The sequence below is a fragment of the Eptatretus burgeri genome, chromosome 7, assembly GCF_056783735.1.
Source record: "Eptatretus burgeri isolate ZD-2024b chromosome 7, Ebu_testis_v1, whole genome shotgun sequence".
Lineage (NCBI taxonomy): Eukaryota > Metazoa > Chordata > Myxini > Myxiniformes > Myxinidae > Eptatretus > Eptatretus burgeri.
The window spans coordinates 89,691,262-89,707,268 of NC_140967.1; the positions used below are offsets into that span (position 1 = coordinate 89,691,262).

Consider the following 16,007-nt stretch of genomic DNA (forward strand, 5'->3'; position numbering starts at 1 on the left):
TCTGGTTCATAGTTCCTGATCCATGGGGACCAACACATGTGTCATAACCATCCCTATCAGTTCCAGTCGATGCATTGAAATCCCCCAAGACTAGAAGTGTATCTCGTCTGGGGCACTGATCAACCACAGACTCGAGCATGGTGTAGAATGCATCCTTCATGGTGAGATCACTCGCCTCAGTTGGAGCATAGACAGAGACTAGGGAAATGACACCTAAGGAGTGACGAATCCTTAGTGTCATAATATGCTCGTTGACCGGTGTTACCTCAATTATCATTGGGGTCAGCTTATTGGACACAGCTACAGAAACTCCTTGAGTATGGTAACCATCAGAGTGACCAGACGAATGGTAGGTGTAACCACCCACCATTATCTCACCGCAATCCGGTCTAGGAACCTCAGAGAGTGCTGCAATACCGATGTCCAAACGCTTGAGCTCAGATGATAACAGAGACAGGTGATCATCCTCTCTTTGGGATAGGTCATTCCAGGCACCCACCCGAAGGGACCGCCTCAGGTTAACCCAAGGAGACCGCAGTCTGGTGGACGGCACCTCAGCACCACTCCGACACACTCTCCCGCAATCTGACCCGGGAATGTTACCCCGTGGTTTCCCTCTGATCATCAAAGATTGTGGGTCCCGAAGGCTTTGCCCCAATCCCGTCATCCGGTGAGCTGCCCTGCGAAGGGAAGCTGCACATGAGGTACTCCCACGGAGTGGGTTTTCAGATTTTTTTTTGCGTTTTTGTGTTTTGCGGAATGAAGCGTTTTACGGTAGCCGGAGTGCAAATCCTGCCACCAACCTCCTAATAAAAAGTAACCCAACTGCAGGAGGATGTCTGCAGACACAGTTGGGCACTAGATATGGATGGCAGTTGGCTCACAAGGAGCTCCTCCGCCCTTTGACAGTTTTTGATTTTAATCCTGCTGGGTGTCCATATCCAAACACCCTCCTCACCAAAAAACCTGGTGGGGGAGAGGGTTTAGTGGGGGAGTTTGCACCACAGTTTTGTGTGGTGTTTATTTACTGGTGTGTTACGTAAGTAATGAGACAATTAGAACTGCCACTTTATAACAGATTGCAGTGATGACCAGTTCAGCCATTTTGGAGGGGATTTTTTTTAAGGTTTTTTTTTTTTTTTTTACAATACGGCTGCCGAATCACGTGACCAATGACATCATGAAAGAAAATTTGTGGACTATTTTATCCCTAAATGACCCTCAAAAATTTTCATACTGATCGGATGTAGCGTTCTACATATGTAATTATGATGTTATAACAAAGGCACCTATAACGTCATCAAAAAAATCACCAATTCCCCACGAGGAGTATCTGCTATGTGCCAAGTTTCAATTTTTTCCTTGGTGTGGTTTCAGAGATAGAGGTCCAAAGTCTTTCCAATATGGCTGCTACACCACACCATGACCTATTGTTATGCATTTGGAAGCCTTTTGCACACAGACAGTCAGCAGTCCCTGCAGTTCAGTTATTTCGATAAGTATGTGTTTATCGTTAGGGCCCCATCCCCTATGTCTAACGGGAATTACATGTGTGTGCTGCGAAGTTTCTTTATAGTTAGTTTTTTTTTACAACAAATCCCCTTCACTTCCTCAAACCACCGACTCCATTGCCCACATGTTTTTGGCTGAAGGCGGGGGCGGAGGCTCCATCACTTCAGATCAAGGCTCCGCTCCGAGGAAGGGCATGGAGCGTTTCCTCCAGCCAATGGGCAAAGGGCGAGCAGGATCGAGGCGCTCCAGCCAATGGGAAGCCGGAGTGCCGGGAACAACTACAGAGCCTCTTCGGGGGGCGCGCCTCCAAGACGCCCTGACACACCCCATCCAATCAGGAGGCTCATCTCCTCAGGGCCGGCTCCGCCCCAGCCAGATAAAGTGTTCGCCCCGTCTAAAGGCAAGAAGGGGAGTACAGGAGTGATCATGGCCTATTGCTTTGCGGTAGCTCCTCATGGTGGCTTGGTCTCGGTCGTGGTCTGCGGTCTTTCACGGTGGCCCACCGTTGAGGTTGGAGTCTGGTGTGACCGCACGAGGCGGGAAGGTACCCGGCCAGGCTCTGTTCCCCCAGCTCGCCTTCCCTCTGGGCTGAGGGGCCGAATAAAGACCCATGGGGTCCATTTATTGTGTGTGTGTGTGTGTGTGTGTGTGTGTGTGTGTGTGTGTGTGTGTGTGTGTGTGTGTGTGTGTGTGTGTGTGTGTGTGTGTCCGTGGGCCCTGTCTGTAAGTAGAAACTGTTAAGTGCCTGTGTTCCTTGTAAATGTAATTTCTCATATTCGGTTTTAACTCTGCTCTTTTCATGCTCCCCTGCCCCATTATAAATAAACCCCCAATTGTTCAATGTACCAGATCATTGTCTGTCACTTTATTTCATTGGTTTAGCACGGTGCGTATTGGGAATTGGGGAGGCCGTGTGCCGTAAGTTGTCGTTTGGACCGATAGACTCTGGTAATTCCGCTCGGTTACACCAGACCGAGGTCGCTAGAGCGACCCGGTTCAACGGAGTCCGTCGAGGGTGTGACTTCCCTGGTAATTTGACGACGTGGGTACTTAGGTATATTGAAATTGGGCAATTAACCCTACCCCACGCCATCGAAATATTGGCGACCACAGTCCGCTAAGGGACCCGTGACCTTTCGGACTTATCCGAGAGTCACGACCTAAATTCCGGGGTGTTTGGTGGAGTTGACCTTACTGCTCCCCTTGGTGGTCGTTTATCGCCGCCGAACCCCAGCCCACAACACTATGACATCATAATTATCATTAAAAATTCTGCATGAGTAGTCGCACCAATGGTGAAAATTTCATGTCAATCCGACAAGCAGTTGATGAGAAAAACATGAAAGTTCTGTGTGGACAAACAAACAAACGGACCCAAATTAGTCCATGAGCCAGACATCAAAAATGAAGTGTTGACTACCAAATTGAGGGAGTAAAAGCCACTTTGCTTTTCAGTTACCTTGATGTCTGTAGAGTATGGAATCGTGTGATGGACGCTTCTCATGCCCAGCTCAATGGTATTTTGGCGGCCATCTTTAAAAATGGCCCCACTTTTCAATGACCTTGATATATGTCAGTAAATTGGCCATATCTCCACAATGGCTTAACATAAACACATGATGTCACATTCGTATGATTCAGTATAAAATTCTGCATCTTTTAGTGTGTATTTTGTTCAGTAATGTTAATTACTTTTTTATTTATGAACACAAATGCTGTGAAAAAGTAACGTTTTTTAATCATTTTTTCCACATTTTTTCACCTATAATCACCATATATATCAAAGTTGACTTATTTCAGGGTATTTATGCATGACTTGGTTATTAAACATTAATATCAGTGATATAGAGTCCTAATTATTCCATTGTTTCACTTTATATAACTAGGAATTGAATCAAGTATAACGGCCAATTGCAGTGTTAAGGCCCAGTCATACCTTGACGTTTTAGCCAACGTATGCCGATTTTTGAAAAATTTTTCTAAAACGCTGGCACACGTTGAATACGTTATGGGTAAGTTTTGATAACATTGAGAGCACGCTGAAAAACACTGCCATACGTCATTGTACGCTGGCTTTAAACGTTGTACTTTTCGGTTGTCCTCAAATTTTTGCATGCTTGAAATTTCACGACGTATGCCGGCGTATGACTCGCACGTTCCGCTACGCTGGCCACAAGTTGTATGCACGGTCTGCGATCGTTGACAGACGTCAACACATGCTACTTGTAAGTTAATCATAAGTTGAGACACGCCGAGGTAATGTTTAGCGTACCCGAAACTTATTTCTAACCTATGATTAACGTGTTGTTGGCATGTTACGTGATCGTTGCCACACGTCGACAGACGTTACTTTTAAGTTACTCATAGGCTGAAAGACGTCAGTATAATGGATCGTCCTTGCGTCAGCGTTCACGGCCACGGCCAGGACACTTATTTGCAGCATTCTTCAAACTTTTCTTCGGCATGACGAGGATGTTCACACTTCGATGTCTAGCTTGGCTATGATTCCAATTGTCCATCAGCAGCGTCTATTTAAAATAGTCGAGTTTGAGCGTTTTAACACGTTCAGAAGAAACGCTTCAAATTTCCAAACCCCAGCGTCAAAAAACAAAGGCGAGTGACAGCAATTTAAATCGTTCATTGTAAACAATGAAAATAGCTGAGTGGTACCGTTTAAAAGTTGTTGAGTGTAAAAAAAAAATCCAATTGTTGAGCGCAAGCGTCTACTTTCAATAGTGGAGATGCAGCCATTTAAATCGTTGAGTGGCAGCCTATGAATAGCAAACCCCACGTCACTGGAAAAGATAAACTGCCGCACGATATGGATAAGTTAGGCTATCGTTGGGCATAGTTTGTGAACGCCGGCTACACGATAATTATTCGTTGGTATACCGTATCTATAAGTTATCGAAGCGCTCTATGCACATTATGAGTTCATTGTGCATTTGTCCAACCTGTTATGAATAGACCTAAATCGTAAAAACAAGCCAGAGCTCATTGTTGAAAAAGCCCCATAAAAAATTAGCCGCGAAGAACTTCGAACAATGGTGCAAAGATGTCTCCTACCCATGGACACGCGGACGCAAGGAGGATCCATCATAACCCACACCCTCCCCCTCACACTCACCTACTACTGCCAACATGAACAAACTACTACTAATACTGATACTGATATTGATACTGTTACTGCTGACATGGACATCGACTCAAAAAGGACTCGAAAACACTGTTGGGTTCCCCTTTTATGAACACCATTTTTATATACCAATTCCCAAAATCGCTGGGAACACGTCTTTATATGGCAGTTGTAAGTTAGAAACACGTTCATTTATTTTTTTTGTTGACCGGAAGACGTCATTGGAATACGTCTACATACGTCAATGTGTGTTGGGACTACGTAAAGAATTGGTTCAAAGCACGTCAAACATAAGTTAGAAATAAGTTTCGCGTAAAAAAGACATTACCGCGACGTGTTTCAACTTATGAGTAGCTTATAAGTAGCCTTTGTGGACGTGTGTAAGCGTCCGTATATCGTGTGTACAACTTATCCCCATCGCATGCGGAACGTGTGTCATACGCCGAGTACGTCGTAAAATTTTGAACATGTTTAAAATTTCTTGACGTACTCTACTTACTACGACGTATGATAGCGTACTTTAGCGTTCTACTCACGTATTTCCAAACTTACTCATACCGTATTTTACGTGCCCCAACGTTTTAGACACATTTTTCTTAAGGCCCGGTCACACTTTGACGTCTTAGCCAGCGATGGCAACGTATTAAAATGTATGTAAAACGCTGGCTTACGTTGAACTTTTGATGTTTTTTTTTAAAGATTCGGACATATTCATAGCGACTTGGTCTTATGTAGAACGCATTGGTAACGGACACAGAACGTTTCGTTGTGTTATAGATAACTTATACCAACGAATGCTGAACCTGTTGTCGGCCTACACAACCGATGCCCAGCGATAGTCTAACTTAGGCATAGCGCGTTACACGCATCGCCGACGATGTCGTGACGTAGCCTATTAAAAGGCTGACGCACAACGATTCGAATCATAACTGCCGTAGAAATGGAAGTGTCAACATCGCGGTCACACCTTGGCGATCTTGCCAACGTATGCCGACCTAAGAAAAATGTGTCTAAAATGTTGGGGCACGTCAAATACGGTATGAGTAAGTTTGTTATACGTGAGTAGAACGCTAAAGTACGCTATCATACGTCGTAGTAAGTAGAGTATGTCAAGAAATTTTAAACATGTTCAAAATTTTACGACGTACTCGGCGTATGACACACGTTCCACATGCGATGGGGATAGGTTGTACACATGATATGTGGACGCTTACACACGTCCACAAAGGCTACTTATAAGCTACTCATAAGTCGAAACACGTCGCGGTAATGTCTTTTTACGTGAAACTTATTTCTAACTTATGTTTGACGTGCTTTGAACCAATTCTTTACGCAGTCCCAACACACATCGACGTATGTAGACGTATTCCAATGACGTCTTCCGGTCGACAAAAAAAAATAAATGAACGTGTTTCTAGCTTACAACTGCCATATAAAGACGTGTTCCCAGCGGTTTTGGGAATTGGTATATAAAAATGGTGCTCATAAAAGGGGAACCCAACAGTGTTTTCGAGTCCTTTTTGAGTCGATGTCCATGTCAGCAGTAGCAGTATCAGTATTAGTATTAGTATTAGTATTAGTATTAGTAGTAGTTTGTTCATGTTGGCAGTAGTAGGTGAGTGTGAGGGGGAGGGTGTGGGTTATGATGGATCGTCCTTGCGTTTAACGATTTAACGATTTAAATGATAAACTCAACGATTTAAATGGCTGCATCTCCACTTTTGAAAGTAGACGCTTGCGCTCAACAATTGGATTTTTTTTTTACACTCGACGACTTTTAAACGGTACCACTCAACTATTTTCATTCTTTACAATGAACGATTTAAATTGCTGTCACTCGCCTTTGTTTTTTGACGCTGGCGCTCGGAAATTTTAATCGTTTCTATTGAACGTGATAAATCGCTCAAACCCCACTCTTGAAAGTAGACGCTTGCGCTCAACAATTGGATTTTTTTTTACACTCGACGACTTTTAAACGGTACCACTCAACTATTTTCATTCTTTACAATGAACGATTTAAATTGCTGTCACTCGCCTTTGTTTTTTGACGCTGGCGCTCGGAAATTTTCATCGTTTCTATTGAACGTGATAAATCGCTCAAACCCCACTCTTGAAAGTAGACGCTTGCGCTCAACAATTGGATTTTTTTTTACACTCAACGACTTTTAAACGGTACCACTCAACTATTTTCATTGTTTACAATGAACGATTTAAATTGCTGTCACTCGCCTTTGTTTTTTGACGCTGGGGTTTGGAAATTTGAAGCGTTTCTTCTGAACGTGTTAAAACGCTCAAACTCGACTATTTTAAATAGACGCTGCCGATGGACAATTGGAATCATAGCCAAGCTAGACATCGAAGTGTGAACATCCTCGTCATGCCGAAGAAAAGTTTGAAGAATGCTGCAAATAAGTGTCCTGGCCGTGGTCGTGGACGCTGACGCAAGGACGATCCATTATACCGACGTCTTTCAGCCTATGAGTAACTTAAAAGTAACGTCTGTCGATGTGTGGCAACGATCGCGTAACGTGCCAACAACACGTTAATCATAGGTTAGAAATAAGTTTCGGGCACGCTAAACATTACCTCGGCATGTCTCAACTTATGATTAACTTACAAGTAGCATGTGCTGACGTCTGTCAACGATCGCAGACCGTGCATACAACCTGTGGCCAGCGTAGCGGAACGTGTGAATCATACGCCGGCATACGTCGTGAAATTTCAAGCATGAAAAAATTTGAGGACAACCAAAAAGTACAACGTTTAAAGCCAGCGTACAACGATGTATGGCAGTGTTTTTCAGCGTGCTCTCAATGTTATCAAAACTTACCCATAACATATTCAACGTGTGCCAGCGTTTTAGAAAAAAAATTCAAAAATCGGCATACGTTGGCTAAAACGTCAAGGTATGACCGGGCCTTTAGGTTGGCATACGTTGGCAAGATCGCCAAGGTGTGACTGCGATGTTGACACTTCCATTTCTACGGCAGTTATGATTCGAATCGTTGTGCGTCAGCCTTTTAATAGGCTACGTCACGACATCGTCGGCGATGCGTGCAACGCGCTATGCCTAAGTTAGACTATCGTTGGGCATAGGTTGTGTAGGCCGACAACAGGTTCAGCATTCGTTGGTAAAAGTTATCTATAACACAACGAAACGTTCTGTGTCCGTTACTAATGCGTTATACATAAGACCAAGTCGCTATGAATACGTCCGAATCTTTAAAAAAAAAAACATCAAAAGTTCAACTTAAGCCAGCGTTTTACATAAATTTTAATACGTTGCCATCGCTGGCTAAAACGTCAAGGTGTGACTGGGCCTTTAGTCATTACGTTTGGCCAATAATATCAGTGTAATTTCTGTTCAAGATGCTCACATAAGATGTAACTTGTATAGGTCAACATTTCTTACACCTTTTTGGATATGTTCACAGGGTTAATGATGATACCTTTACATTTTCCCCTGCTAAACAGATCTATATAAAAATATGAACAAGCTACCACTTTTGCAGTATCAGCTGTTTTATATTTTGATTATGTTTCACCACATATTGTACATCTGAATAACATGATATAGACTGTATCATCGTTCATAGAAAGTAAGAATAATTCTAATTGATTTTTATCAGTTATTTTCTTGCATGAAATTAGTTTATTATAGGAATGCTAAACAGCATATTGCCAGAATAGAAAGTACATGTATATGAGATTGCTATTAATCATCGTCTTCACTGTCACACATATCTGCTGCATCCTGGTAGTGGTCATCACTGTCTTCATCAACCATGTGAGCACATTCCATAAGCTTACATGCTGCTGTACACTTGATTCCATTCAACATGCATGTGCATTCTGATGGTCGGCATGCTCGAGTGCATCTGCATGAAATTAGGTCTATGACCATTTCAGGTGCTGGTGAAGTGGTCATCCAGTTGATCATGAGAGATCTGTCCTGACATTTGGCCCAACCATGACCCTCTGTAGGATCTGGAATGGCAGGGGAATTGTCTAAGCTCCTCCTCCATATTGCAGCCTGGTAGTTTGCCCGGCGTGTATGTTGCAGGAGGGTATTTTCACATGGTGGTAGCTGGACAGAGTCAATTTCTCCTCTGTGGCATCGGAAAATGTCATACCTCAGTTAATTTACTTCATGCACTTTGGAATTTCTGCTGTACAGCTTGCAAGTGAACTCTTGAATGGTATTAAACACTTCTGAAGACAAATCCCATTGGCTTCCTAGTGAAGTAAATGCATCCCTGTACTTCTCATTTTGGGTGATGAGTTTCAGTCCTTTCAACTTTCCCTGTCCTGCCAGTGCACTCACTGTGTCACAGCCAGTCCAACGGTGAAGTCCCAACAGTGCAGTGCAGTGGCTAATCGTGAGATGTTCACAAGCCTAAGACGAGTTTTGTTTCCACGCCTTATAAACATTTCATTGTTGATTTGCCTGCACAGACCAAGAGCAATGATGAACACATCTGTGTCATCTGCTATTATAAGTAATGCAGGATAACTCACTGAAGCATGCTTGGCATGTAATAAGAGCCGAGTGTCTGCCTCCTCTTGGTCTGATTTAAGAGCTTCTATCTCCTCATGGCTCTCTTGGGTGAACTTGATACATTTTTCTCCACATGTGACAAACATTGTTTTGTTGCTAAGTTGTTGTCTTTGCTTGGGATCTTTCCAGCTGTCCACTAGAAACTGTATCAGTTGGTTCTTACTCTCAGCACAGGCCAATAACCTTCTCCAGTTTTTTATTTTATGTCCTGGTCGTATCTGACCAAAGGTTATTCCTTCCTGTGAACCGCGGTTGACACGTTCAGCAGATTTGATTGAGTGGTCTCTGTACACATCAAATACTACATCAATTCTTCTACTTCCATGGCTGGGATGGAGTATCTGTGCTAAAACACGATCAGACAGCTCAGCAAAGGTGTGATTCTCTCCATGCATCTTCTGAATGAGCCCCATTGCATCAATCAGTGTAGCATTTGGTTGAGGAAGTTCTTCAGTGGCTGATACTTTTGTCTCCAGATGCTTTGTGATGACAGCTTTATTGGTTTTCTTCACTGTACCATCACAATTTGCAAGTGTCCATGGCAGAGGACCAAGAGGGTGACTCAAAACTTTGCACATATCTAGTTTTCTGTTCTGGGCAATGAGGATCATGTTGCCAAACAATCTCCTATCAGCTCTCAAGATTACTTCTTTAGTTGATCCTTTCACTGGCTTCTTATTCACTGAAGAAAACGTTTTCAGCCTAAGTTTTGTCAGTGTGTCATAGAATCCTTCACCCTTCTCAAGTCTCTGCACCCTGAAATTCTGGTAGGCTTCTTATCCTTTCTCCTGCACCTTGAAAATGTAATTAGCTATTTCAGGAGTGGCCACTGCTCCAGTGGACAGGTTAATGAGATCTGATGGATCCTGATGAAAAGGATTTGACCAACTGTTCTCCAACAGATCAACCATTGATGTAACATCAGACTCATCTCGCTTGATTTGTGAATGCTGTAAATCTGTATGACTAAGTCCTCTACATCTGGCAGATACATGTTCACGCAGTTTCCTCAATGCCATAGCTCGATGTTCAGCTGTAAGATAATACCTGGCAACAGTTCCTGGTTTCAGGCTGAAGCCACATGTTCCTCCTGCAGTCTGGGTGTCCTTATTGACAGTCTCTTCAGTTGTTTGATCCACTGCTATTTGACCAAATGGATTGAAGCTGCTTAGCTGAACTGAAAATCCACCCCCAACAAAGTGAGCATGCAACTCTGGGCTTGTCTTCTGAAGTTGGCACATCTGGGCATAGTAGACTGGAAGATACCTTGCATAATTGGTTTTGTCCATTGCAAAACACCATGGAATCATTTTTCTGATGCATGCAAGATGTAGTTGCCAGTCACCTTCTCTGTCGGCACGAAGAAGCCCAAGAAAAATTTCGAACATTTCCACATATGTCATCCAAAATGCTGCCAATGGGCCTTTGTCAGTTTTCAGAACCTTGAAGTAAGCACTGAATATCTGCAAAATACTGTTGCATGATTCATCCTTAACTGCAGCATCATAAGTTGCTACACATGTGTCATTACATAGCTTGTGGACTGCCTGGATGGTATGATTCAACTTTTCAAGATCTTCAACATGATTCTCTTCAAGCCAATGTACAAAGCTTCTCCATATTAACCTCATCATTGCTTCATAGGTGAGTTTGTGGAAACGCACTGCCCGGTTGTACTGCTTTCCTTCAAGGACTTTATTTATAGATCCTTCAGCAATGACTCCTGCTTCCACAGCCAGGTCATGTAGCCCAGCATCTCCAAAGTGCTTGCCAATTATGGACAGAAAGTTGCACATCACATGAAAATTTCTGAGCATCAGAACAATGCTTCCATATTTACCTGGATATTTCCAAGCCACTTCTGTTGCTTTGGCATATAGAGCTTGATCCATTACTACTGCTATGTTTTGGAGATGAAGCGACTTTTGGATATTTAGTGACTGATACATAATTTCTTGAACAGTTGCCATTTATGTAGCTGGGGCATTTATAGTTGGTAGGTAACCCACAGTGTCTTGTGAAATTACAATATCTGTTCTGGTTTGTATATTAAATCCAGTCCATGAAGCGATCGTCTGATTGTCAGTCTCTTGTTCCCGTGCTATCATCCAAAGGTGATTCTTTTGTGAAGCTTTCAATGCTGCATTATTTTCAGGAAGTTCAGTCACTGGTAGTGATGGTGGTCCTTCGCGTTTTCCAGAGATATAATGAGGAAGCTGTCTCTCATTTGGATAGATTGATCTCCTTTTGTCTTTCTTGTTTACTGTCATAACTGCTTTTTGTGGCTGACATGATGATGTTGGCTGAATGATTATGCCATTCACACGATGAGAAGTTCCAGCTCCACTCAGTACTTCCTCCTGTCTATCTCTGTTGTCAAATGACAGTACAGTTGGGATGAAAGAATGTATATTGGAAGGAAGAGGGAAATGATCATCTTCTGCACTCTTTAGCTTTTCAATACATAGTGCAGTTTCAATCTCCTCTAAGGTGGAGTAAAAAGATGCATGTCCCAGCTGGTTCATGAATTTGATCAGTTCCACATTTCCTGTCAGAGTCTTTATAACCCATGGAATCAAAATATGCTTTGAGGTGATTACTTTGCCTGCTGATACAGCTGTGACAATGTCTTGGGCAATGGACCGTGAAAGCCTCTCATTATGGGAGGATGCTGCATTCTTACCATTAAGTAAGAGATTCAGGAACTGCACAAGACAATCAGGGAAGGATATGTATGTGATATTAAGTTCCCGAGGGTCAGGGGGCCAAGGCTGCTCTTTGATTCCACATTTTACTCGTTCACGTAAAAGCTGGGCTATTTGAGTTATAGATTTTAGATCTTGCTGCTTCACAAGAATGTCATATTCTTCCTTTAACTGAACATAGTCAACTGCAATGGAGTCTACTGTCAAGTTGTCTGACTATATATATATATATATATATATATATATATATATATATATATATATATATATATATATATATATATATATATATATATATATATATATATATGTTGAGATCCAGGTGAGGTCCACAGTGATTAAGGTCAAGCTTTGTTCATCACCGATCTTGGTAGACCAAGAGAAGGGTTTATTACACAGCAGACATATGCATATAGAGACAACAGGCTTTGAACACAATAGTCCACCCAGCCTAATCCTCTGGTGAGCGGTCTTTCGGTACTGCCTTATATTCAATTTACTGCGACCTTTGAATGACTGCGTGTCAAAGAGGATTTATTACCATTCATTAATCTATTGCATTCTCCTGTCAGTACTGCTGATAAGAGAGCACAGAGAGTGCAGAAACAACACCCTTGATTCCCTTAAAGAATTTTAAAAGGTAGCCTCCTACATGTTGTTTAGGCCTTAACAGTTCTGGGCAGTAGTCCAACAGATTCCAGGGAGCTCAGCTGCCCGATTAGCAAGGTCATTCAAACGGTCGACAAGGCCAGCTGTGTTGTAACAATGTCAAAACAAGTTCCTTGACAGTGCACAGATAAACTAATGGGAAGATTTATCCTTTCTCTCTTTCCAATTGAAACTAAAGAGTTTTAACCAAACACTAGTAGACATGTTTGGTTGCTGTTAGAGTACATACAATCCCCGACATTTCCCTCCTCTTGTTTCTTTGAAACATTTGCAAAAGAAACTACAAATGAAGAAAAGGAGCATCCGCAGGCCGGCAGGTCAGCAGATAGCAACCTCCAGTGGGTGGCCATCCTTAGGTTTAGCTCCAGATGGTCCAAAACGATCGGGAGTTCCACCTGCGCCCCCTAGCCCAAAAGGGGGTTCCTACCCACTTTCCAACCGGTCCACTAACACCCCAAGTCTTCAACAAGGGAAATCGGGAAATATCGCAACATTTAAACATAGAATATAAGGAAGCCAAGCACTCCCAAAAGCTGCTCGTACAAGAATTGCTCATGGCTAAACAAGAATGAAGTTATACAGGAATATACGTTCCATTAAATATTTCATTATATATATTGCCGCTTAATGGACTTCATGAACAACAAGTAAGGCAGTGTTAAAGTATATAAATGTAATGTTCTTTATGAACAAAGCAAAAGAATATTTGATAAACTACAAGCCAGAGTATAATGAAGGCACACCTTGCCAGCAATTACCAACAAGGCAAATCAAATGGTATTTCTACCTAGCCCTTCAATTGGTGCAAGCAACGAAAGACATTCGTCCAATGTGAGTTGAAGCAATTGTTCATCACTCGGAGGAAGCCAGAGTAATGGATCGGCGACTACTGCAAGGTTACAATATGTTTCATTGTTCGTGGGTTGGGGTGACATGGGTGGGGTACATAGTATTGGAATGGGGGGGGTAGGTGTAAGTGCAGGGAGGTTTGAGGAGGGCAGCAGTCCAGCAGTGTTCACCGGAGCCATCGCCGTCTGTACTGGCTGGGTACTGGGCTTTGTTGTCCATCCTGAAAAACACTTTCCAATGGCCTTTTGGGCAATTACCTTGAAAACCATCAGTAATATAAAGGCTGCCACGATGATTATCAGGATTGTTATAAAAAATCTTAAAACACTTCCTCCCCAACCCCCAAACAATCCCTTTAACCAACTACTCATGTTATCATTACTGTAGTCTTTATATTTGCTCGCCTCTTTCCTTATGTGACCCGCGAGGTCATTAATGTTTTCTGAATTATCTGGGATGTACGTACAACATTCTTTGCCAATTACAGCACATGTTCCCCCTTTCTCAGCTAGAATCATGTCTAAAGCTATTCTATTTTGCATTACAGTAGTCCTTAATGCGACCAGCTCCGCGCTAATTTTTTCAAACCCATCAGCGGTATCGTTTCCCATTATTTCCAATGTTGATGCCATGCTGATAAGTTCTCTACCTGCCACCCAGGCCCCATATCGGGGGAAAATTATCATTGCTGCATATGCCCCATCTGATATAGCTCTCTTACGTCGTGTCTGATCTATCTCAGAGAATGGATCAGTGATCAAACGCATGTGCGGTACGACGTAAGCAAGATAACACGAACCGCCCCATTTGTTTGGCAGCCATGGGTAGGCTCTATACCCACACACAAAATATGTGCCATTAGATGCAACCTTCGGATATGTTCCATTCTCTCCCTTCCTGTTGGCTGGTAAGTCACTTATCTCTATTGATATATTACAAGTGGAGTTCCCTGCCTGAAATCTGGCATGAGGCTTTGTCCAAGTAAGGCAGATAAACCCCATACGCTTATATGTGATTCTGAAGTACGGAGGTCTTTTCTTTAAATTAAAAGGAGGGTACCATGCACCTGTAAAGTCTCCACATGATGAGTTACCGGTTGTTTTAGTCAAATTAAAATTGTTGTACCAAGCAGCACCACAATAGTCTATTTCCTCAAATGGGATCACAGATAATGGCATGCCCGTTTGTGAGGAGTGCGGGAGATAAGCACACACCCAGCACTTAGTCTCATTACTCAATGTAGCATATTTGTGCGACAAAAGTAAGAATGTATTTATCCCATGTACTCCCAACTCGTGTAAATGTTCAGTGTGGTTCCCAATTGCTCTTTTCCCCCTCTGTTGGATGGGTTGGATTGTCCAGTTATCAATTTGCCCTTCCACTTCCCAGCTTCCCATCCATAAGGCAATTATAGCAACTAGGATTTGCTGTAATGGGTTCATTCTTGCACAATCTCCTCCTCTGTTGGGATGGCAAGTTTGCAGTGTGAAAAGTGTATCCAAGCAGGCTTACCTTCGCACTTTACGGCAGTTGGGGTGGTCAGCAATACCTGAAACGGTCCCTTCCACCTTGGTTCCAAGGCCGTTTTCCTTGTAAAGTGCTTTATCAGTACGTAGTCTCCTGGCTGGAAGGTGTGATACGGCCTTTCCACTGGCTCGGGTAAGGCCTCCTTCACTCTCGTGTGTATCGTCCTCGCGATCCTGGAGAGCTGTTTACAGAATGTCAGCATGTTTTCATCCATCATTGCAATACTCAATTTGTTTATGTCGGTGGGGGCAGTTACGGGAAGTCGCATTGGCCTTCCCATTAGTATTTCATGAGGGGATAACCCTGTCTTCCGGTTCACTGTGGATCGCATGCTCATTAGTGCCAAGGGTAATGCATCTGGCCACTTCAACCCTGTTTCCGTTGTTAGTTTCGCCAGCTTGTTCTTTAGGATACCGTTCTGCCTTTCCACGGCGCCCGCTGACTCTGGATGATAAACACAGTGAAATGCCTGTTTTATTCCCAGTGCTTTACACGCTGCCTGTGTTAGTTCCCCCGTAAATTCCCCCCTTGATCATGTGATATTTTGTGAGGGATGCCAAATCGGCAGAAGAAGCTTTTTAACAAGTGCTTCACAACGGTGGCAGCATCTGCCTTTGTACATGGGTATGCCTCTACCCATTTAGTGAACATGTCTACCACTACCAGGGACATTTCCATATCCGCATGATGGTGGCATATTTATAAAGTCTATTTGTAGGTGCACAAAAGGACCCCATGGGGGCGGGTGGGCTCCCGGCTGCCCTATCTTATCAATTTTGTGTTGGTTGTGTTGTTGACATATCTGGCAAGTTTTACAGACCCCTTCTGCTATTTTCCCAATCCCTGGGGCATACCATGATTCTTGGACTTGTCTCACAGTCCCCCTCTTGCACACATGTCCATTCAAATGGGCCATGCGTGCAAGCCATGGAAGGATTTCAACAGGTGCTATTACCTTCCCCTTGTTTGACCAAAGTCCATTGTCATCCGCTGCTCCTCCTGCTGCTTGCCACTTATCATGGTCCTCCTGTGTTGCAGCAGCTTGAATTGC

General features: G+C 43.1%; 1 pseudogene; it reads right to left on the reverse strand.

Moving 5' to 3' along the window:
- Positions 1 to 8,363: 8,363 nt before the first annotated feature.
- LOC147023756 (uncharacterized) overlaps positions 8,364 to 16,007 on the reverse strand; it is a 15,058-nt pseudogene continuing 7,414 nt past the window's right edge.